General features: G+C 36.0%; 1 protein-coding gene across 1 annotated transcript in view; it reads right to left on the minus strand.

Moving 5' to 3' along the window:
• The window catches only part of FRYL (FRY like transcription coactivator), a 215,933-nt gene extending 195,880 nt beyond the window's left edge, over positions 1-20,053 (minus strand). The window contains exon 1 of the mRNA XM_068974804.1: positions 19,978-20,053. The gene's annotated coding sequence lies outside the window, so the exon portion shown is untranslated. The remainder of the gene's footprint in view (positions 1-19,977) is intronic.
• Positions 20,054-24,499: the final 4,446 nt, after the last annotated feature.

Genomic DNA, 24,499 nt, shown 5'->3' on the forward strand with positions numbered 1-24,499 from the left:
TTAAAGAAAACTATGAAAATACGGTATATATATTTTATATGTTATATGAAACAACTGATAGTAAAGAGGTCTCAAGGCTAATCCAAATTTTAAGTTATTCAGAAAAATGAAGAAGTAGCTAGGCAAGATCACAGAGCAAGTAAATGACCACAATTTCATCTCCAAAGTGTGTCTTTTCTCTTTTTCTCTGTTTATAGTCTGTAAACTTAAGAGAGGTCTTGCTTTTATAAGAGCAACTATGAAAGCACAAACTCCCACTGATGTTTAGCTGACCCATTTCTGCGGAATTTATAGCACCAAAATAATTTCTCTAAATTTAAGGAAGAATGATCATCTGTTATCTGCAGCCTCATAAACTGGATCAAAAGCCTTTAAAATGTCTATGCTCTTTGACCCAATAATTCTACTTCTAAAGCCTTTTCTAGGAAGATGATCAGAAATGCAGACAGATTTATTCACAAAGGTATCATTGTACTATTATTCCTATGAGCAGAATACTGCAGGGGAGGGGCAGGACAAAAACAGACAATGAAAAAAAAAAAAACCAAATCATGGTATAGTCACTAGATGAAATGTTAGCCATCAATTACAAATCATTTACTAATATGCCATAATATTCACTATATATTTTTAAGTAATAAGTAGAAAAACAAAAGTCTTTATAGTACCTTTGCAATTACTAGAGATAAAACTACATTTAGAAATGAAGAATAAACTTACAATGACAGACTCAAATTGTCAAGGCAGTCAATGTTTCTATGCCCATGTCCTTATTTATAAAATAAAGATAATAAAAACCTCTCAGGGCTATCATGAGAATTCACTTTTGGATGAAAAGTGCTTAAATGGTGCTTGACATAAGTACTCAGATGTTGTTATTATTTATTAACTCATATCCCATATGCTGATAGATAAAATCTGTAATACTTCTAAAAAAATGAAATAAAGAAATTCAGTTACTCATAATTCTAATACCAAGAGATGGCCAGTATTAATTCATGTAAATATCTGGGTTAATTTTTTTTCATATCTTTCAACATGCATTCAACATTTTATACAATTGGTGTTAAGTTTTACTGTTTCTACTGGTTACAAAATACTGTTAAAATTTTATAAATATAGTATGTGCATTTCATCATTCCACTGGTATTGAACATAAGGTTCAGTTCTTCACTCTATAAATAAAACTGCAATGAATATCCTGATTGGCAGTCTCTGTACACATCTTTGATTTTTCCCTCAAGAAAGAGTCTAAAATCAGAATTTCTATCTCAAATGGTATGAAATACACTTGGCCTTACTTCCTACTGACCTCTATAGAATGTAGACACATACTAAGTGTTCAAAGCTGCCAATTTCTCTCCTTTCTCCATGGGTACTTCAAAGATATTAACTGGCTTTTTCATTGTAACTTTTCTGCTGTGTTTTGGTACAATTGCTTTTCAAGTGTTTCTCTTTTTCCATTTATTCTATTTAAAGAAGTTCACTTTTCCTTTATATCACTCTAACATCCCAAACACAATTTGAGTGTTCATAACTTCAGTACATTCCTCAAAAAGATTCTTAAGAATCTACTTTTTATGACTAGAAAAAGAAGTCTTTGTCTTTCAGAAACACATCCTAAAATATTTACAGATGATATGTATGACAGAGGAACTGCATCAAAGTAAGTGGGAACTGGGGAAACGGAATGGATAGAATTAACAAAGAGCTGATCAATGTTGAAGCTGAAGAATGGGTATATGAACATTCATTCCACTAATCTCTCTGTTTAAAATTTTATCATTATATTTAAATATTAAATACAATATTTATATAAATGTATAAATATCTATAAATGTTTATATAAAATTTCTATTTATATAAATATTTAAATATTAAATATCTTCAAGGGGAAATTGTTTTTAAAATAAATCTTTAAGAAATAAATTAAAATCTACAAAACAATTATAAACTTCTACCATAATTCAATCATTATAAAAATATAAGACCAAAAATATTTAAGCCAAATTCAAAAGTGAAGTAAACAACTACAGTATTTAGAATCTCTCAATTACACTTGCCAGTAATTCCCACAGATAAAAACATACTACAATGCCTTTTTCCAAACCATGGCTTCAGCATACCATGCTGATTCTCCAAGACAATATTAGTATTTATATTGTGCATTACAAGAATACAATTATGCCTCTGTATGTGCCCACATGAATATTTGATAAGTAGTTTTATTATGTACTAGTATTAAATAATCCAAATTCTCTTGGTGCTTAAATCACATCTTGGTACCAAGCTAGGCACATCATAAACAATACTTGCAGCTTAACAGTTAGATCCACCAAAGTGCAGAGGCATGCAAGTATAATGAAAATACTACCTCACTGCACATCTTTAGTACTGTGGGAAAATGTCACCTGTGTATATTTCTAACTATATAGAAAACACTTTATCTTAGAGTCAGGTCATGATAACAACTCTGAGGCTGGGAGGGATTGGGGGCAGGAGGAGAAGGGGATGACCGAGGATGAGATGGCTGGATGGCATGATGGACTCGATGGACGTGAGTCTGAGTGAACTCTGGGAGATGGTGATGGTCAGGGAGGCCTGGCATGCTGCAATTCATGTGGTCGCAAAGAGTCGGACACAACTGAGCAACTGAACTAAACTGAACATGATAACAAAAGAGCATAGCAAAAAGAATTAAGTAATATATCTAGTGATAAAAGGAGAAAGAAATGGCAACACACTCCAGCATTCTTGCCTGGAGAATCCCAGGGACAGAGGACCCTCGTGGGCTGCTGTCTATGGGGTCGCACAGAGTCGGACACGACTGAAGCGACTTAGCAGCAGCAGCACCAGTGATAAAAGGATCAATGGCTGTTCCCTAAGTTTAAAGCAAGGAAGAAACAGAGACTAGACACATGTTTTCTAAACTCTCTCACTGCAGTTTAAAAAAAAGAATTTTGCATAAATGAACTTTTAATACATTTTATATAACATGTCAATATAAATATACCCACATGATACATGTGATACATTTGCAATACACTTTAATAGCCTCCCACCCAGTTACTACCCACTAAAATGATAATCTTGACTTCATAGTTTTAAATACTGAACTAAGAAACTGGCCTGCAAACAAAACAAACCAAAAAATGGCCTGTAACGAGGTCCTCCTGCTTACCAAACAGAGCAGAAGAATTCCTCTCAACCCTGTATGGAAAATAGCATCAGTACTTGTCTGGGAGAATGGGGAGCAGGGTCCAGGAGACACTGAAGTGGACAAGAATCAAAGGATTACTACTTAAACACACACAACTGGTGCCCCCACCCACGAGAGGAGAATCTCTCAAATCTCTTCATGTTCTAAAATCCTGTGCTTCTGAGAGTTAGCACTGAGATTATGAGTCCCTAAAGGGCAAGAAATTCATTTTATATCTCCCACAGCACCTAGCAAGCCAGCTTTCATAAAAATAACAAAGTACTAAATAAAGATTAAGTTCAACCAATAATATGCAAAATAAGCATAAGCGTAAAAGTTTCTGTCCTTAAAATGTATGTTTTCCACATTCTATTAAATGTAAAATCAATGCTATTGTATATTATTTACAAACTCATAAGCATAAAATTTGTAAAATATATATACATATCATGTAGCAGTGTATGTGTGTGTAATAGATAATATACATGTCACAAAACTACTATTAACATTCATGCTATTTCGTTCATAAAGGTATTAAAAACAATTCACCATAAAATTACTCTAAAACTCAGAATCAAATCAAATTACTAACTTTCAGTTTCAATAATATGTTTTTTTCCCTTCATCCTTAACAATACTATTAATGAACAAAGAATTAAGCAATGGCCTCAGTAAAGAAGAAAAATAACAACAGAGTACTCGAAAATGTAGAACTTTTATAACTCAACCACGATTTTCGGCATTCTAAAGTCTAACAGTTCTAGGCTCAAACAGTCTCCTCTGCTTTAGTCTAAGAAGGAACAGTTTTCTCAAAAAAAAAAAAAAAAAGTCAATGACATTGTGGATTTTTCCTATACACATTAACTTTCAATAAACTATGATGGTTTATTTTAAGTGGGTGAAAGATGAAAAAGGAGTCTATGTATGACTTCCAATTTTAAAGCCCAATAAATCCTTTTACAAATAAGGACAATAAGATCAAACTTTATCCCTTTTAAATTGTTATCAAATGACATATGATGCAATAAGACACCTTTTTCATGACAACCTGAAAATTTAACACACCTCTTGATTTCTTTCCATAAGCTTTAGTCCAAATTCCCATTTCTCCAAGGTTCTAAATTAAATTTGAAAAAAATTTAGAATTTTACCAAAATTAACATAACTTCTAATTTTTAAGAGGAAAATATTTACAAATATATTTTTGTTACTTAAAAGTGTAATGTATTTTAACAGGCCAATTCTAAGTTTGCAGTTCTAGTTAACACTTCTCACTTTTTTCTTGGCTTTCTGAATTTACTACTAAAATTAAACATACCTTTAAAAACCTTCATGGAAAAAAAAACTTGAATTGCTCCTTGAAAGAAATAAAGGAAATGGAGATAATTTGCATTGGCAGCAGAGAAAGAAATAAGAATTGGAGTATAGGATTCAGGGTAGAATGAGCCTCTGTAGAGGTTTTTCATTGAAGAACTAGAGAGCACTTGGAACAAATATAACTAATAAAACAGTTATAACAATTATAACTGGACCAGTTAGTGTTGAGGACTTTCCACAAGCCACAGTGTGATGGACACTTAACACAGACCGAGGATCCACCCTGAGTTTCCAGAATCTGCTCTAAGTAACACTAACACAGATGCAACAGCAACCAACCAGGAGCTTACAGGCCAGTTGGAGGAGAGATACATGGGGCAACCCTTTTTAGATGCTTTGAGACAAGTTACTTAAATATGTTCAAGCAACAATTGGGTACAAGGGAGTCAATCATCAATTTAAATGGAGGACGGGACAGGAAAGACTTTGCCAAGGAGGTGGTCCTCACAGCCTCCATTGCCAGGGAGTAACTGGAACTACAATCTACAAGAACAGCTTTTCGTCTCTCTCTGAGGAACTGACTAGCTGTTGACAGAAGAGCCAGTTAAGTGACATATTAAAGCTTAATAAACATGATTAATAAATATGAGTTTTTGCTGTAGGTCTCTGAAACATGACTTCCTACTGTGACAGGCTCCAAAGCTGGTGCTACCACATAACCCTCTGAATCGCACAGCAATGCCTGTCTTTTATTCCCAAAAGGTTACCCTGGGATTGCCTCCTCCCTGTGTTTATGAAAGAAAGTATTGAGTCAGATAAGATTTACACTGATTGACAATTCATCTCATTCTAGATATTTATAAAGAATAATAAGCAATTTATTCAGATCAACATTCTCTGTTCAGAAAATAACACATTTCAAAGTTAGCAACAAAACAACATTCCAAATCAGTTTGGTCACTATGAATGACCATATAGAACATGCCACAGAGTTTAATCCTTCACATTCCAGTACATCCAGTAACTCTAAAAAGGACTCACACACACACAAAAAGCTCCACCCCACCAATATGCTTTATTCTCCACAGTGATTAAGTCAGTCTAAACAAATTACAAACATGGGAGGGTAGAATTCAGAATTAATTCACTGCACCCTAAGAAATGGGGCCCTAGAAATTGAAATCAATAACAATCACTAATCACTAAGAGCTGCCTATGTATGAAAAATATGGGATTAGGTGCTGAACATAATACATTACTTCATTTTAACCCAAACAAACCCATAATTTCTATAAATGTTCAACTATGCAGCTGTGGAAACTGACAACTAGTAGGTAAAATGAGAAAAACTGCACATCTGGATGCTTTTATATTTTAAAAGAATAAGTTCTTATATGGAGTTATTCAAGATAAAGTTCTCAAATTAAAATGCAATTATGATTTCAGTATTTTTATACTGATTCTGAACATTAGAACAAAAGCAAGAGGTCTCTCAAAAAAGGATAATTAAGCATAATTAACACATAATTTACCTTGACTATTTCATGAAGAAAGAATAAATTTGCCTTATCAGAAGTAAAAAATAGGGAGGAAGGAGGAAATCATATTATGGCTACCAAGTCATAGGGATGCTCATTTAAGATGAAATTCAATCCTCTACTGCTAATGTCTCCCTATTAAATGAAAGGTCCAAGAATAATCTTCGAAAGGAAAGTGACATTTCTCTGTCTTAGCCAGAATTCTCAAAATAATCTTTAACCTAAAACACGTTTTCCCAAAGATGTTTAACTTTGATAGTTAACTTTTAATGATAACTTTTAATTATCACAGTTTAAACAGTGATATGGAGAAGGAAATGGCAACCCACTCCAGTGTTCTTGCCTGGAGAATCCCAGGGACAGAGGAGCCTGGTGGGCTGCCGTCTATGGGGTCACACAGAGTTGGACATGACTGAAGTGACTTAGCAGCAGCAGCAAACAGTGATAATTCAAATCAGCTGTAAAATGCTCTGCCCACAATATTTACATTATAGGGGAAACCTGACGAAGCATGCAAGTATCAGTTGCTCTGTCTGTGGTTTAACTTCCCTCCACTCCACTTAAATCATCCTTTTCCTGCTGAGTCCCTGCATGCCCCTTTTCCTTTATTCTTGCTCTACCTTGCAAGAACTTTTAGTTTCTAGCTCACTTTAGTGGATTCGAGGTCACTGGAATTATACTTTTTGAATCTTGATTCTGGACCAACTTCCCAATTCAGGTTATGCTCTTATTGTTAAGAACAATAATACATGTTCCAATCATACTAAGCTAGATATAAATGCTAACTGGAAAATCTATCAGAATAAAAGTAAAAAGACAAAAAGAAAACACATTAGCCTTTCTAGAAACCTAATGCCAGGTATAGTATAATAGATGAAAACAGACATAGTTCTATGACCTTCACTGAGCCCAACTATATTATCAAGCTAGACAGTGAAGGACACAAACAATGAATAAGACATAAACCTTAAGAAACTAGTTGTGTGGTGTGACTTACCCAGCTCTATAAACCTGCCATGGAACAACGGACTGGTTCCAAATTGGGAAAGGAGTACATCTAGGCTGTATATTGTCACCCTGCTTATTTAACTTATATGCAGAGTACATCATGAGAAATGCTGAATCAAGACTGCTGGGAAAAATATCAATAACCTCAGATATGCAGATAACACCACCCTGATGGCAAAAGCAAAGAAGAACTAAAGACCTAAAGAGGAGAGTGAAAAAGTTGGCTTAAAACTCAACATTCAGAAACCTTAGATCATGGCCTCCAGTCCCATCACTTCATGGCAAATAGATGAGGAAACAACAGAAACACTGACAGACTATTTTCTTGGGCATCAAAATTACTGCAGGTTGTGACTGCAGCCATGAAATTAAAAGACACTTGCTCCTCGGAAGGAAAGCTACGACAAACCTAAACAACGTATTTAAAAAGCAGAGACATTACCTTGCCGACAAAGGTCAGTCTAGTCAAGGCTTTGGTTTTTCCAGTATTCATGTATCGATGTGAGAGTTGGACTATAAAGAAAGCTTAAGGCTGAAGAATTGATGCTTTAGAACTGTGGTGTTGGAGAAGACTCTTGAGAGTCCCTTGGACTGCAAGGAGATCAAACTAGTCAATCCTAAAGGGAATCAGTCCTAAATATTAAGTGGAAGGACTGATGCTGAAGCTGAAGCTCCAATACTTTCGCCACCTGATGAAAAGACTCACTAGACTCTCTAGGCCAGAATACTGGAGTAGGTAGCCGTTTCCTTCTCCAGGGGATCTCACCAACCCAGGGATCAAACCCAGGTCTCTCACACAGTTAGAAAAGACCCTTATGCTGGGAAAGATTGAAGGCAGGAGGAGAAGGGAACGAGAGAGGATGAAATGGTTGGATGGCATCACTGACTCAACAGACATGAGTTTGAGCAAGATCTGGGAGATGTGAAGGACAGGGAAGCCTGGCATGCCGCAGTCCAAGGGGTTGCAAAGAGTAGGCCACAACTGAGCAACAACACGACCACTCCTAAACTGTCCTAGAAGGAGAGTGTTCTAGAAAGTTCCAATATGGTAAAAATGGAGTATTACAAAATAAAAGCTTATCCTTTAACATATCAGCCTCTGAATTAATGTTATGATTATATTTGAAGCTGTATCTTCATGCAAAATTTAAAATGAGAGGAAATAAGATATGGAGAGTGCAAAGTGAGGAACTGAGTCATTTATCCCACCTCACCAGGTTTTTTCACTTTCATTTACTTAGTTACGTAAATCCTATAGATAATGCAGTATTTTATCTATGACAATTTTCTCTTTCAAGCCTTTCATAAACCTGTCAAACCATGAGCTACACGAAACGTTTTTTGTTTTATAGGTATTTAGTTTTAAAAGTAAAATCTTTCATCATTCTAAACTTGAAGATCACAGTACCAAATGATAATTCAATTCTTACCTATAATCACCTACCCTAGTTGATATTTCATGGTGATTTTTTAAAACTCAAATTCCAGAAACTAAGACTTAATCTCCTAGTTTCATCTTAAGCAAGCTCATTTAAAATTTCCATTAAGATATTTTTACCTTAAAATAATACAACCAAAATACTTCCCATTAGTTAACACTACTGAAACACAAAAAATCTGAAATGTGACTTTAGGAAATTTAATTTTAAAATAGCTTTAGAAGGTTTAGTATCTATTGCATACCCAATGGCAAAATTAAATTTCATTTAGTATGAAAGCAAAATTATAATCTATCCCTTTCATTGTACCAATATATATTAGAAGACAAAAATAGTCACTTAATTCAAGAGGTGATCCAAAGAGACTTAAAAGGTAGATTTATATCCAAAAAGTCACATGTAAGACAAATCTGTATAAACCCCATTTCCATTGTAAGTTCAGAGAAATGACCTCGTATGAGAAGGCAACACAATGTATGTAGCACAGTTACACAATACTAAGCTATATTAACTCACACAAAGTAACTTAGCCTCATTTGTAGAAAGAGAGAGGGGGAAGGAGAGGGAGAGAATAAGAGAGGAAGAAAAGAAAATTTGTTATAATTTTAAAAGATGGAATACATAATGATAGTACCCTTCTCCTCACAAAAGAAACATGCTGGCTGGCCCCAGTATAAACAAAATCACATACGAGAATCAAGTATATTAAACTTAGTCAACAAACAAAAGTGAAAGTGAAAGTCACTCAGTCGTGTCCGACTCTTTGCGACCCCATGGACTACACAGTCCATGGAATTCTCTAGGCCAGAATACTGGAGTAGGTAGCCGTTTCCTTCTCCAAGGGATCTTACCAACCCAGGGATCAAACCCAGGTCTCTCACATTGCAGGCCGATACTATACCAGCTGAGCCATCATGGAAACCCAGTCAACATGCAAGACCACTATATTTAACCTAGCAAGACACCTGTTCAGAAGTTGGCCTCATGGAGTCTGGGGGAGAATGGATACATGTACATGTATGGCTGAGTCCCACTGCTATCCACCTGAAACTATCACAACATTGTTAATCAGCTATACTCCAATACAAAATAAAAAGCTTAATTAAAAAATTAATTAATTAAAGAAAAAGAAGTTGGCCCCATGGACAATTAGTCAGAAAGATTCCTCAAGTGAAAGCAGAGGTACATTCAGATATGCCACACAGTCAGAAGTTTACTGGCTGCTCCTCACTGTCATGGAAATTGTCTATTTGTGTTCTAAACACCCTAGTAAATCATCAGAATTCTTTGATATTATCATATAAACATCTTTTGCCAAACTAGCATAAAGAGTTTAAGGATTATCCAATATTCACTGAATTGTAAAGACTGTTTCAAAAGCAAAGTCAGATCTTACTATTTCTAAATAAGGTCACTCCCTGAAGGTTTAATACAAGATATTTATAAACTTGTACTTGAGACTTACCTCTTTTATAAGAGATTTCAGTTAGGGATCTAGCACATGGAAAGCTCCCTAATCTCCAACAGTTCAACAAATATCTATTGAGTTCTTATCAGTCACAAAAATGAAATATATACAATTTGTTGCACTCCAAAAAAATATAAAAATAATTCTAATATTTACACAGGCTATGATGAATCTTAGAACTAGCATATTAACAAAAGTTAAAAGCCAACCTGACTGAGAGGATTTAAGAAGGATTAGGGGATATAAATGGAGACTTTAGGAGAAAGAAAATAAAAGGGGGGGGAGTAGGGTTCAAGAGGCAGAGATATCATGACAAGGATGAAGATGAGTTAAAAAGAAGAGGTAGAAAAATACCAGTCTTGATCTCCTAAAGAGACGTAGTCTCAAAGGAGCAGAACTTAAGAGCTTACAGAAAATGATAAAGGCTTCAATTTCAGGTGGGCGTTCATCTGTCTGCAAAGAGGGAATGTGTTAGGTTTCACAGAGTACACAGAAACAAAACCAATGGGATAAAAAAATATATATATGAGGATATTTATTATAATTGGATTTCCTGGTGGCTCAGATGGCAAAGAATCTGCCTAGAAAGCAAAAAGACCTGGGTTTGATCCCTGGATCAGGAAGATGCCTTGGAGAAAGGAATGGCAACCCATTCCAGCATTCTTGCCTGGAGAATTCGATGGACAGAGGAGCCTGGTGGGCTACAGTCCATGGTGTCACAAAGAGTTGGACACAACTGAGCGACTAACATACACACGCACAGTTACGGTGGCTGAGAAGTCCCATGATCTGCCATTTGCAAGCTGGAGACCCAGGAAAACCAGTGATAAAATTCAGTATGAGTCTGAAGGGAGACACAGAAGAGCTGATGGTAAAATTCTCAGTCTAAGGCCAGAAGGGTTTGGGGTTGGGGGGTGAAGGTGATGTGCGTGCGGGATGCTCAGTCATGCCTGATTTTTTGATACTCCGTGGACTGTGTAGCCTGCCAGGCTCCTTTGTCTGCAGGATTTTCCAGGCAAGAATACTGGAGTGGGTTGCCACTTCCTCCTTCAGAGGATCTTCCCGACCCAGGATTGAACCCACGTTTCCTGTGTCTCCTGCATTGGCAGGTGGATTCTTTACCACTGAGCCACCTGGAAAGCCAGAGGATGATGTGCTGCTGGTGTAAGTCCCAGAATCCAAAGCCCAAGAACTCAAACGTCTGAGGACAGGAGAAGATGGAAGCCCCAAGGAGACAGAACAAATTCACCCTTCCACTGCCTTTTCATTCTATCTGGATCCTCAATGATTGGATGACACCCACCCACACTGGTGATTTAAACGCTAATCTCCTCTGGAAACACGCTCACAGATATACCCAGAAATAATGTTTAACCAGCTCTCTGGGCGTCCTTCAGCTCTGTCAAGTAGACACATAAAATTATCAATCCCAGGAAGCCACCATGAGTTTTCAAGAAAGAAAGCGATATGAACAGACTTGTGATTTCTTCACTTTTGAAGCAGGCTGGATGGTGAACAGAAACTAAAACAGAGCGGAACCAATTTGTATAAAAACCTATCAGACCAGCCAAGAGATGACTTTTTGAACTAGGGCAGAATGAACAAAGCACTAAAGGTATAGAACTGAAAGAATTTCACAGAAGAATGAACAGGATACCACTACTTCTCAGTTACCACCACAGCCTCCTAACCGGGCTCCTAACCAACCTCTGCATGCACCCCTCAACCTCATTTTACAAAGTAAATCAGATCACATCTCATAGTTCTCTATCTCTTCTGCCTATATGCCAGCCAAATGGGCCATTTCATTTCCTAAAATGTAGTTCAACTTCTCTTGTGCCTCAGGATCATTCCACATGCTGTTTCCTCTACCTGGAACTCCAACTTTTTTCACCAGGTGAAGCCTAACAAGCCTTCAACTCCCAGTTTAAAAGTCACTTCCTCAGGTTCCCCTGCTGGCCCAGTGGTTAAGAATCTGCCTTGCAATGCAGGGGACACCGGTTCAATCCCTGGTCTGGGAAGATCCCACATGCCGCAGAGCAGCAGAGCTGGTGTACCACAATTACTAAAGCCAGAGTCTAAAGCCTGCAAGTCACAACACTGAGCCCACACTGCAACTACTAAAGCCCATATGCCTAGAGTCTGAAACAAGAGAAGCCACCACAATGAGAAGCCCTCACACTGAAACTAGAGAGCAGTCCCTACTCATCACAACTAGAGAAAGCCCTCATACAGCAACAAAGACCCACCAAAGCCAAAAAATGAAATAAATAAATCTTTTTTAAAAAGAGTCACTGTCTCCAAAAGACTATTCCTAAACTCTCCAATCTAATCATGTGTCCCACCCTTAACTTCTCTCTTGAAATATATACTACCTGTTTAGACATGGGCTTGTGTTTACTAGCTATTCCCATATCAGACTGTTCCCTGAAAGCTAGGACTGTAATTACTTAATGACTAGTCCAGTACCTGGCACTTGGTGGGTACTCAACAAATACTTGCTGAATTAACAATAAGTAAATCATAGAAGATTACTTCAAGTTCCCAAGTAAGAAAACAGTAATGCCATTACCTGACAAGGGGAACTTCAGGTTTGTGGATAAAATCAAACTCTATCTGAGGTATGCTGAATTTGAAGAAATCATGGAATAGGTTTGAGCTGCAGAAGTAGAGTCACTAAATACTGAATAACTGTTTAGCCAGAAGAAAAAAATGTAACATTAATAGAAAAGGATGAGAAGCAAAACAAAGCAAGCTGAAGGCAGAATATAGAAAAGCAGAATAGAGAATATCTCTATCTAACTGGTAGGAAGAAGAAACAAATGGATAAAATGTGGATATTCCTAAGATGTAAAAAGCTTGTAAAATAGAAAACACCAATAAACCTATAGAAAAAGAGCTAAAGAAATGGGCAGTTAACAAAAAAAAGAAATGCAAATGCTTCTCACCCATATAAAAAAGATACTCAGCCTAAGGTGTCCAAGATACATATGCTATGTTATGTCTAAAAGACAGTTGATGTAAATGGTTCTGAAATGTGTAAATATAAAACTATAAATTATAAAAAAGATATTCAATCTGACTCATAATGAGAGACAAAAATTAACACTATGAGATTCCATTGGGACAAAAAAAAATTCTGACAATATATTCTATTCATAAGGTTTTATATATATATATACACACACACACACACACACACACATACATACATGAAGAGGCACTCTCGTACTTTACTGATGGGTACACAAAGTGATTTGTTTCTTATGAGGATAAATCTGTCAATATCTATAAAACTGTGTACTCATTTTCCCTTTGACCCTGCAATTCCACATCCAGGAATCTGTTCCAAATATACAGTGGCAAAAACATAAAATGATATATATATGGATAATAAAGTTACCAACTGCAGTGCTATTTGCAAAAAATTAGAAACAACTCAGATGCCCATCAACTGAAAATTGGTTAAATAAGCTATGTCTTTTCTATTCATGCAATGAGATATTATGTAGCTATAAAAAGGAATAATTTATTACTAATGAGTGATCTCCAGAATATATTAAGTGAAAAAAGCAAGGCATATATTATCATTTGCCTAAAGAGGAATATTTTTTAAAAAGCAGAATGGAAGAATAAACTTAGGTTTTTAGCATATAACTACTGAGAAAGAGAAAAAAGGGAAAAGGGTAGAGAAAACAGAGACAGAAGTTAGACTCCTTTCAATAAGCCTTGTTTTATGGGGATGACTTTGGAGGCATAAAACTATTATATATGATTATAAAACCAAATTACATTTTAGAAGTTATTAAATATCAAAATATTTAAAATAACTTAGATGTATACTCTGTTGGTGGCATAACTATACACTTAAAAATGATTAAAACTGACATTTTATGTTATGTATATTTTACCACAACAATTTAAAAAATAAGCAAAAGAATGCAGCATACATGTTGGGTTGTCACTCAAAGAACAGATTACTAAAAAGGCCACTAAAAAGGATACTCTTTCCTCCCTTGCTCTGAACTCACAACTAACTGCCATGATGTTAGCAGCCCCGTGGAGAGGCACAGGAACTGGTCTCCAGCCAACAGCCAGAAGGGACCTGAGACCTACCAATGATGACCTAAGTGTGCTTGAAGCACCTCCAGAAGGCTCCTTTGTGGCTTCTCCAACCGAGCCCAGGGATATATGCACCGCAGCTAACACCCTGACTATAGCTATATGAGAGACCTTAAGCTAGAGGTACCCAGTTAAACTGTACCCCACAAAAACTGACTCATAGCAACTGTGAGATAATAACATTTGCTGTGTTATGTCACTAACTTTTGGGGTGATTTGTTACACAGCAATAGATAACTAACACACACAGGCCACTGAGTAAACATTCCTGGGGATATGAGCCCTAAGTCCAAAAATGAACTGCAAATTCCACTGCTGGACTATAGCCAAGAGAAGAAAGTACATATGCCAACCAAAAGCTGCATACAAGAGTGCTCATGGCAACTTGATTCCTAACAGCTCCTAAACTAGAAGCAACTCAAATATCTACCAACTAGAAAATGCATACATAAGTCATGGCATTTCACACAACAGAATATTTACTACACAGAAATGGAAAAAACAAACAAACAACAAAACTATTTCATACAACAACATGGCTAAATCTCACATATGCAGGTCAGGAAGCAACAGTTAGAACTGGACATGGAACAACAGACTGGTTCCAAATAGGAAAAGGAGTACGTCAAGGCGGTATATTGTCACCCTGCTTATTTAACTTATATGCAGAGTACATCATGAGAAACGCTGGGCTGGAAGAAGCACAAGCTGGAATCAAGATTGCCGGGAGAAATATCAATAACCTCAGATATGCAGATGACACCACCCTTATGGTACAAAGTGAAGAGGAACTAAAAAGCCTCTTGATGAAAGTGAAAGAGGAGAGTGAAAAAGTTGGCTTAAAGCTCAATATTCAGAAAATGAAGATCATGGCATCTGGTCCCATCACTTCATGAGAAACAGATGAGGAAACAGTAGAAACAGTGTCAGACTTTATTTTGGGGGGCTCCAAAATCATTGCAGATGGTGACTGCAGCCATGAAATTAAAAGATGGTTACTCCTTGCAAGGAAAGTTATGACCAACCTAGATAGCATATTAAAAAGCAGAGACATTACTTTGCCAACAAAGGTCCATTTAGTCAAGGCTATGGTTTTTCCAGTGGTCATGTGTGGATGCGAGAGTTGGACTGTGAAGAAAGCTGAGTGGTGAAGAACTGATGCTTTTGAACTGTGGTGTTGGAGAAGACTCTTGAGAGTCCCTTGGACTGCAACGAGATCCAACCAGTCCATTCTAAAGGAGATAAGTCCTGGGTGTTCTTTGGAAGGAATGATGCTGAAGCTGAAACTCCAATACTTGGGCCACCTCATGAGAAAAGTTGACTCATTGGAAAAGACTGATGCTGGGAGGGATTGGGGGCAGGAGGAGAAGGGGACGACAGAGGATGAGATGGCTGGATGGCATCACCGACTAGATGGACATGAGTTTGAGTGAACTCTGGGGATTGGTGATGGACACGGAGGCCTGGCGTGCTGCAATTCATGGGGTCACAAAGAGTCGGACATGAGTGAGTGACTGAACTGAACTGAAATCTCACAGAGATGAGAAAAGAAACCTGACAAGACAAAATGCCTGTACTGCTACTCTGAGACTGTTACATGTATAATGAGGGTATTGTAAATGAGTAACTATGAAATATTTTAATAAGATATTATCCTTAGTATTACTGAGAACTAGAATTCTCAGCTGAAAAATACAGATATAAAATAAAAAAGATTAACAAAAAATCTGATAGTATTGAAACTGAATTGGAAATATCAGTATCAAATCATGAGGTACTCTGTCCTAAAAAAAAAAAAAAATTCCCTAGTTCTGAGTACTGAAAAGGCCTAGATACAATGGTCAATCCACTAGCAATGAGAACCCCTAGAGCCCAAACTGCGGTCTTGAAATTCTATTCCCCAATAAAGGAATCAGGACTCTTTGGAGACATTGCTGACACCGGGTATGGGGATGAAATGTCCATGATGAGTTAGACTAGATAATCAAGAAGCTATCAAAAATGACTAGCCATGTCAAAATAACTCAGTAAGCAACTTTAAGAGTCCCACTGGCCAAAGATTTAGTAATTTAAGCATTAACAATGGTAATTACCATAGTGAATTTTTTAAAACTCCAATATGTTTAAAGAGTCTATAAAGAATCTAGAGGTGAAGGGGAGACCCTACTCAGTCACTGTTGGAGAAAGCAAATATAACCAAGGCACTATTTTGAAATAGGTAAGCTAAGGGAAACTGTCAAGCTTTTGTCCAACCTTTCCCATAGAAACTGTACTACTATATAGCATTAATTCACTGGCATCACTCAATATACATGAGTTGGAGCAAACTCCAGGATTCAGTGAAGGACAGGGAATCCTGGCAGGCTACAGTCCATGGGGTTGCTAAGAGTCAGACACAACTGAGCAACTGAACAACAATAACCACCACATAACAAATAGTATACATGGAATAGCTTCTCTTTATAGACCATTTCACCTAATAAATGAACAGCAAAGTTACAATCACCATTTTGCAAATCTTAAGGATTTAACAGATCTCAAGCAGGAAGCCCATCACCTATTTTTGTAAATATAGTTTTACTGGAATACAGTCATGCCCATTCATTTACATTTTGTCAATTGCAGCTTTCTCATTACAACAGCAGAATTTAGTAATAGCAGCAGAGGAGACCAGATGGGCCATAAAGCCTAAAATACACACTATCTGCCTCCTTACAGAAAACGTAAGATCTGATCTATAGCATGGAGTACAAATGGCAACTAAACAGCAGAAAAAGACGTGCCCAAAGACAAAGCCTTGCTGAAAGAATCTGAACTGGAATCTAAGCATTCTCTAGATCCAACTACCAATTAACATGAAATATAAAGGTCAGATGAGTATGCTTAATCACGGCACAGGAATGTAATCAGGAATATCCACATCTACGAGACAAAGACCAATTTATTCAACAAATAAATTTTAAAGACAAAAAGGGAGGGGAGGATGAAACCTTAAGAGAAAAATCAACCAACTGCAATGGGGAAAGGGCTTAACTAGACCCTGAGCCTATCCAGTCAACTGTTTTTAAAATGTGTGAGGGGACTTCCCTGGCAATCCAGGGGCTAGGACTCCACAGTTCAACTGCAGGGGGCACAAATTCCATCCCTGCACAGCGAACTAAGATCCTGCATTTCATGAGGTCCAGCCAATAAATAAATAAATAAATAAAATGTGTGAGAATTACAATTAACATTAACTGGATATTTGGCTATACTGGAATTGCTTTTTTAAAGTTAATAATGGTATAACGGTATCAATGGTAAAAATACAAATAAATTTTATGATGCCTAGGATTTTTCTTTACAACAGTATAGGAATGGGAGGGAAGTTGGTGAGAGACAGACAATTTGGCCATGATATGATAATTACTGAACCTGAGTAATGAATACAAGGGGATTCATTACACTAGTCTGTTAACTTTTATATGTCTTAAATTTTCTATAATAAAAATTATAATAAGATATAATACTTCCTCTTTAGGCACTGAAAAATTCTGAAGTAAAAAAAGAACAGGTCAAGAAGTATGCTAGGTTACCCCCAAAAGGCAACTTGACTGTGACAAGGTGTGGGGTCTTCTAAAGAAGGGTAAAAAGCCAAGCTTGGAAGGAACTAGTTTAGAGATAAAGTAAATGACTGCCTACTAGATCCAAACTTAGTTATGTGACCTTTTCCAACTGCATGAGGCAGCTAGAACTAGGAAATATGTATTTGGCAAATTAACTTAAGTTTGTGGTTTGGACAGGGTCTCCAGAATGTTAAAAAGGCAACAGAACATAAGATGCTGCTCTGAATACGATCACGAGGATTGGGTTTTAATTAGAAAAGCAAGAAAATGCCAAGAAACAAGTCATAATAAAGAAAAAAGAGCAGATAGAGTGTTATGATCATGAGAGGAGACTCCAAGGCCTCAGAAGTACAACTAAGTGATGATGTGATCTAAAGCAAGAAGTGACAGGCTATGAGACCTTGGGACTCCAGTCCTGGTGAGCTAGTAATACTGGTTTCTAGTAGGTTTCAGCTACCTCCCAAGCTCACCCTTCTCCCAAGCTCATTTTTAGAAGGAATCTGTATTTTTTAAAAGGGTCCCAGGATTAGAATCACTGGTATAAGATGCAGTGATTCTGGAAAATACGAAGGTGGAAACAATGGATACTAAACAGGTCAAGGAAACATGATGAGAGTCACTAATAAGATACAAGAGACAGAAAGGGAACAAATGAGTTAAGTGAAGAATTCTAACAGTCAGGACGACAGAAGGATAAGAATGTGAAGAAAAAGAATAAAAAAAAGATATCACAATCCAAAGACAATGACTAATTGAGAGTGGGACCTTATTCTAACCCCACAATTCAAAGAAAGTAGTCTAAAAATATCTCTATCAGATAGGTTGGGAAAGAAAAGGTATCCTAAAAAAACAAATATCTATCAACTTGTTCATTACAGACATAAAGTGTTGTGTGTATGAAAGCACCAAAAAAACCCTTATAAAATTATTTAGTTAATTCACTCATTTCATAGATGAGGAAACCAAGGGCTACGAAGACTAATTAACTTGCACTTAAGAACACTATGCAATTAATTATTAGAATTAGAGCTAAAGAGTACCTCATTCTTCATTCGACCTCCTCATCTAACTACATGGTTTCTATTTGGAGACTTACCTCTTTACAGTGCTAACTGTCATCATATATATTTTATTTATAAATAAAAATTTGGTAACTTTTGTTGACTGACACTCAAAATGAGTCTTCAATATTTTACATCAATGATTTTAATGGTTTCCCATGTCAGAAACTTGTTTTGCTCAATTTTACTCCTCTGCACCCCACCCCAAAACATGTGTTTTAAATAAATCTCAGAGATGTTCAAAAAACATATTGGCTAACTAGCACCTATGCTTGCAAAAAAAAAAAGGTTAAAAATACAAAAAGGGACACCCAGTGCCATGCTATAAAAAGAAGAGCTGGCATTACATACTTCTCTTATCAATTCCATAAATGTGCACATAATTTACAGTTGTTAGGAAGAGGATGTTCTTGACCCAGTGGACTCAAAATACCTAAGTAGGTAGGAAAAGATAGCAATAGGAAGAACTACCTCAGCCTTATCATAAGAGAATATAGAGTATGGACGTAAAGTTGGAATCCATGGCTCTAGCAAAATGAAAACAGAACCGATAACAAATCATAAAATACTAACACAATTCACTTACCATGCAAGTTCTAGTTTGGGAGTGAAATTACTCTTTTATTTTCACAGCTTTTTTACTTCTAACATTTTTATCATTCCATAAAATAATTTTCTTCCCAAATAAAACTAGTTTTAGTAAACCCATTTTTGCAAGCTCACTTATTGTAATAAACACTAAAAATGGTAATCACCTATAGCAGTAAATATAAATTTAGATCATTATTTAAGAAACACTTGTAGTAAAAATCTCTAATTATGAAATAAATATAAACTATGATCTTATGACATCAGTAACTACCGCTTGTACCTCATTCAAAATGAAAATGAAATTATAGAATAGCAATAGATAATACAGAGCATATAAAAGTACACACACAAAAAGGTGTTTACATATTTTTGTATTCTTCATAAATATTGCATATTCTATTATACCCAGATTATAATATGGAAAAATATTCTGAAGTCTCCAAAAATTAGGTATTATTGTTATTCTTAGATATGATTTTGAAAATTACCACAAATACACAAAAGAATAGGTGCTTACCCATGTGTAAAAAGAGAATATGGCACAAAAAGGGGAAGGTAATTCAAATGAAAGCTGTTTTATAAATCCCTATTATTCCTTTTTAAAAGCACAATACATACATACCACTTACCACTTAGAAAGGGTTGCTGAGGCACAGAGTTTGTAGAAAAAATACCAAACATGGAAAGGATCCATCTAGAAGCTTTTTCAATCTGGAGCTTGTACTTTATAGGCACACAAGTGGGCACACTGGTGCAAAACAGTAGTGATTCACCATGTACAATGCAGAATGTGGAATGTTAAAGGCTGAACGACAAAGAAAAAAAAGAGAGAAAAGAAACACGGTAAGTTATTAGTTACTAATAACAGCCATGTTTAAAACAATAGTTGTAACACTTGGCAGGTTTCATATAACATATATCATTACTGAACTTAGTTTTTAAAACTTGAGAATTTAGCCAAGAACTTACTTACTAAAAAATCTCAAACTATATAGGGAAAGAATCTGTCTGGAGAGAAAAAACAAGAAAGGAGTATTTGTCATTTATAGGTTCTAAGTTAAATCTTTCATCACTGGTAACATTTTTTTCAAGTACATCATGAATTTCTTCACCATCTATGAAAAATTACCTGTTTCTTGATACAAGGGTCATCATAACAGTCCTTCCACAGTACTTGAGTATACATACATTTTGGGGCAATGACCCTATAGACCTTTTCAAAGGGTACCCTAAGGCACTCCAAGAAATAAGCATTCTCTATTGCTAGTGGAAGTATCAACATCTACAGTATCAAGAATGCACTTATTCTTTGACCCAACAATCCTCTTTCTGGTACATTTTCCTACAGATACAATTACACGCTCACAAAATATAGTGTACAGCAAGATTATTGTGGGATAATCTATAAAAATGAAACACTGAAAACAACCTAAGAGGATTAAAATCATCTATGATGCATCCGCTATAAGGAATAAGGAAGCACTCTGTGTATTTCTATGGAAACATCATCAGAGTATGTACATATATGTTGTTATAGTCTGTGTTCTTAACAAGGGGAGGGAAAAAGAGAAAAAAAAATCTATATTTATTGGTTAAATTTTACTAAAAAGTACTGCAAAGATCCGTAAGAAATTGCCTAAAAAAAGAGGCAGGGGGCGGGAGAGTCAAGGGGATTGGTTACCAATAAAGGACAGTAAGGAAACAGGGAAGCTAAGATTTCAAAGTGTCACTCTGACTTCCAAAACATGTAAATGTTAAACAAAATAAAATTTAAAACAAGTTCCTCAAATAAGCTTTATTTTTACTCCTTCATTCCTTTTTTATTAAAACACAAGCTGTTATATGATCAGTATAACAAGGCTACTCTCCTGGAATGTGTGTGTATGCTAAGTGCGTGCTAAGTAGCTTCAGTAGTGTCTGATTCTTTGCAACCCCATGGACTGTAGCTTGCCAATCTCCTCTGTCCATGGAATTCTCCATGCAGGAATACTAGAGTGGGTTGCCATTTCCTTCTCCAGGGAATCTTACCAACCCAGGGATTGAACCTGCATCTATTTCCTGTGGCTTGTGCACTGCAGGCAGCTTCTTTCCCACTGAGCCACCAGGGAAGCCCTGGAATGGTGAATGGCAAATTATTTCCTTTTCTTTCAGAGAAACTCTTCTCTTTCCTACTGGGAGTAATTCCACATATATTCAGTGCCTACTATCTACCAGCAATACATGTATCAGTGAACAAACCCAAGATACCTTAAGATTCACTGTCACTCATTTACTCGTTGCTAGTGAAGGTACACTAAGAAAGGAATAAGTATACATTTGCTAGAAATGAAGTGAAGTGAAGTCGCTCAGTCGTGTCCGACTCTTTGCGACCCCGTGGACTATAGCCTACAAGGTTCCACCATCCATGGGATTTTCCAGGCAAGAGCACTGCAGTGGGGTGCCATTTCCTTCTCCAGGAGATCTTCCTGACCCAGGGATTGAACCTGGGTCTCTCACATGTAGGCATTGTAGGCAGACGCTTTTACCGTCTGAGCCACCAGGAAATGTAAATTTGACAACCATTCTGAAAAGTAAATTTTTCAATACGTAACAAGAATCTTTAATACGTTCATAGCTGTTGACCCAGTAACTGCATTCCCACGAATGCAAAATGCAGAGAAAATTTTATATACAAATTTTTTTACACTATTTATAAAGAAAAATTTTTTACATTATTTTAAAAGAAATTTTACATTATTTATAAAGAAAAATTCTAAGGAATATAAACGCCTGAAATAGAGAAATAGTTGGCTAAATTATGGTTTACTCAGCAGATCGAACAGTATGCTACAGTTAACCTAGAAGTAATTTCTAGTTAAACATGTTAGATTAACTGCAAATATTTATCCCTACTCCATATCTGGCTCCTCTGAAATAATTGTAAAATTTTAAAAAGTAATAAGAAATAAGAACACAGAAGCCAGAGAGAACAGAATAGACATTCTTTGACAGGATAAAATTAAAACACAATTTCAAAAAAAGGGGGGCAGAATGATGTTAACAATTCAAAAAAAGAGCAGGACTCAAAATTATATATAATTTTATCCATTTTTTAAAAATTATATTGAAACAGATAAATAATATTATTTCTAAATAGTGATTTAAAATAAATGATGTTTTTACCTTTTATGCTTTTCTGTATTTTCCAAAATGTCTTCAAAGGGCATTTATAGTTAGAAAAATATAATCATTTTAAAACATATATATAACAACTAAGAAGGCCATAATCAAAACAAAGATAATAAGTGTTGGCAAGTGTATGGCTAGAACCCTCCTCACACACTGCTGGTAGGAATATAAAATAGTACAGCCACTTTGGAAAACAGTCTGGCAGTTCCTCAAAAATAAAAATAAAATATGTGTTAACCATTCCACTCCCAGGTATACAGCAAGAGAAATTAAAACATAAATCCATGCAAAAATATGTGCATAAATGTTCACAATAGCATTATCTGTGATAACCCTATACTACAGAAACTGTCATAATAGCATTATTTGTATTACAGTCAAAAGGCAGAAACAATCAAATGTCATCAACTGATAAATGGATAAATAAAATGTGGTGTATCCATCCAGTGTGCCATAAAAAATACTGGTACATGCTACAACATAGATGAATCTGAAACAATTAGGCTAAGTGAAAGAAGCAAGTCACGAAAGGTTAAACATTACATTATTCCACTTATATGAACAGCCAAATCTATCAATATATAGAGAAAAGACAGATTTGTGGTTGACTCTGGACAGTGAGGCGATGGGGAGGTAATGGATACAGGATTTCTTTTAGGGGATGATGAATATATTCTAAAATCAATTGTGGTTGTGGCTGCATAATTCTGTCAATACACAAAAACCTCAAATTGTACACTATAAACTGGTGACTTGCATGGTATGTGAATTATATCTCAATAAAGCTATTATATTAAAAAAATATACACAGTCTATCACTTCTTCACCACTCAACAATATTTCACATATTATTCCTTATCAACTTGCAACACTATATAACAGGAAAAGCATTAGATTCAAGATAAAACCAGATTCTCATCAGTCCTAAAACCACTGATAAACCGTAACTCCCAAGTTTCCATTTCCTTTTGTGGGGAATGAGGAGTCCTCTTTGGTACAGCACCTCATTTTTCTCCCAGCGACTGAAGTGCATGCCTACCAAGAGTAAGTTATCTTATATTTGTCCAAAATTCACCTTTGCTAATTGTATTTACTATAGTTATATATCTTAGTTAAATATATCAAAAATATGAGTGCAAAAAGAAAATGCTTTGTCTCTGAAACTTCAGCCGAAGAATGTGAAAAAGGCAAGTCACTTTTAAAATATCCTAAAGAGAAGGCCTCAGCTCTACATCAAAAGACTGATGATATCTGAGCATTTATACACTTAACTATAAAACATTTAAGGCATATATCTTCCCTATGATTCTTCATCCCTATGTAACATGATCCCAACTACTAGTTGATTACACAATCAATATTGTATAAAAGAGACTCTATTGCATGTAGTTTATTTGTATAAAAGACTAACAGAAGTACACTATTATTACTAGTATTCTATCTCACACTCTAAAAGACTGATGTTTGACCCTCCTGAGTTGTCTCTTAGAAAGGCTGAAACTTTTCTATCCTTCAAGTCTCAGGACCACCACAGTCCTGTACTCTCTACAGATAACTTCATCTCTCAAACTGAAAGAAGATGCCCAATGTAAACTTATCAAATTCAGTTCAAGGCTGCTAAAATCCCTCTTCCTGGGCTCTTGGGCCCTCTGAACCCTCCCTCTTTGAAGCCAAACCTATATCTGACCTGTATATTCAGATGACCATTAAGGGGAAAAAAAAAAAATCTTACATTCATGCGCCACAGACTTCTCTTTATTTCCTCTTACTACAATTTGGGCCTCTACTTCTTCAAGTCTCAACTCATCAAGTCAGCCATTTACCCTCTGACCCCAACCACTGCAATTCTAAAATGCCCTTCTGTCAAAAGGACTCCACAAGGCTTCTCACCTCCCCTCTCTCACTCTTCTGATGCACCTCAGATACTGCTCCCGAGTATATCTTTCAAATTGTATAACTCTGATCACAAAGCTCCCTGACTCG

Source organism: Capricornis sumatraensis, chromosome 7, assembly GCF_032405125.1.
Source record: "Capricornis sumatraensis isolate serow.1 chromosome 7, serow.2, whole genome shotgun sequence".
Classification (NCBI taxonomy): Eukaryota; Metazoa; Chordata; class Mammalia; order Artiodactyla; family Bovidae; genus Capricornis; species Capricornis sumatraensis.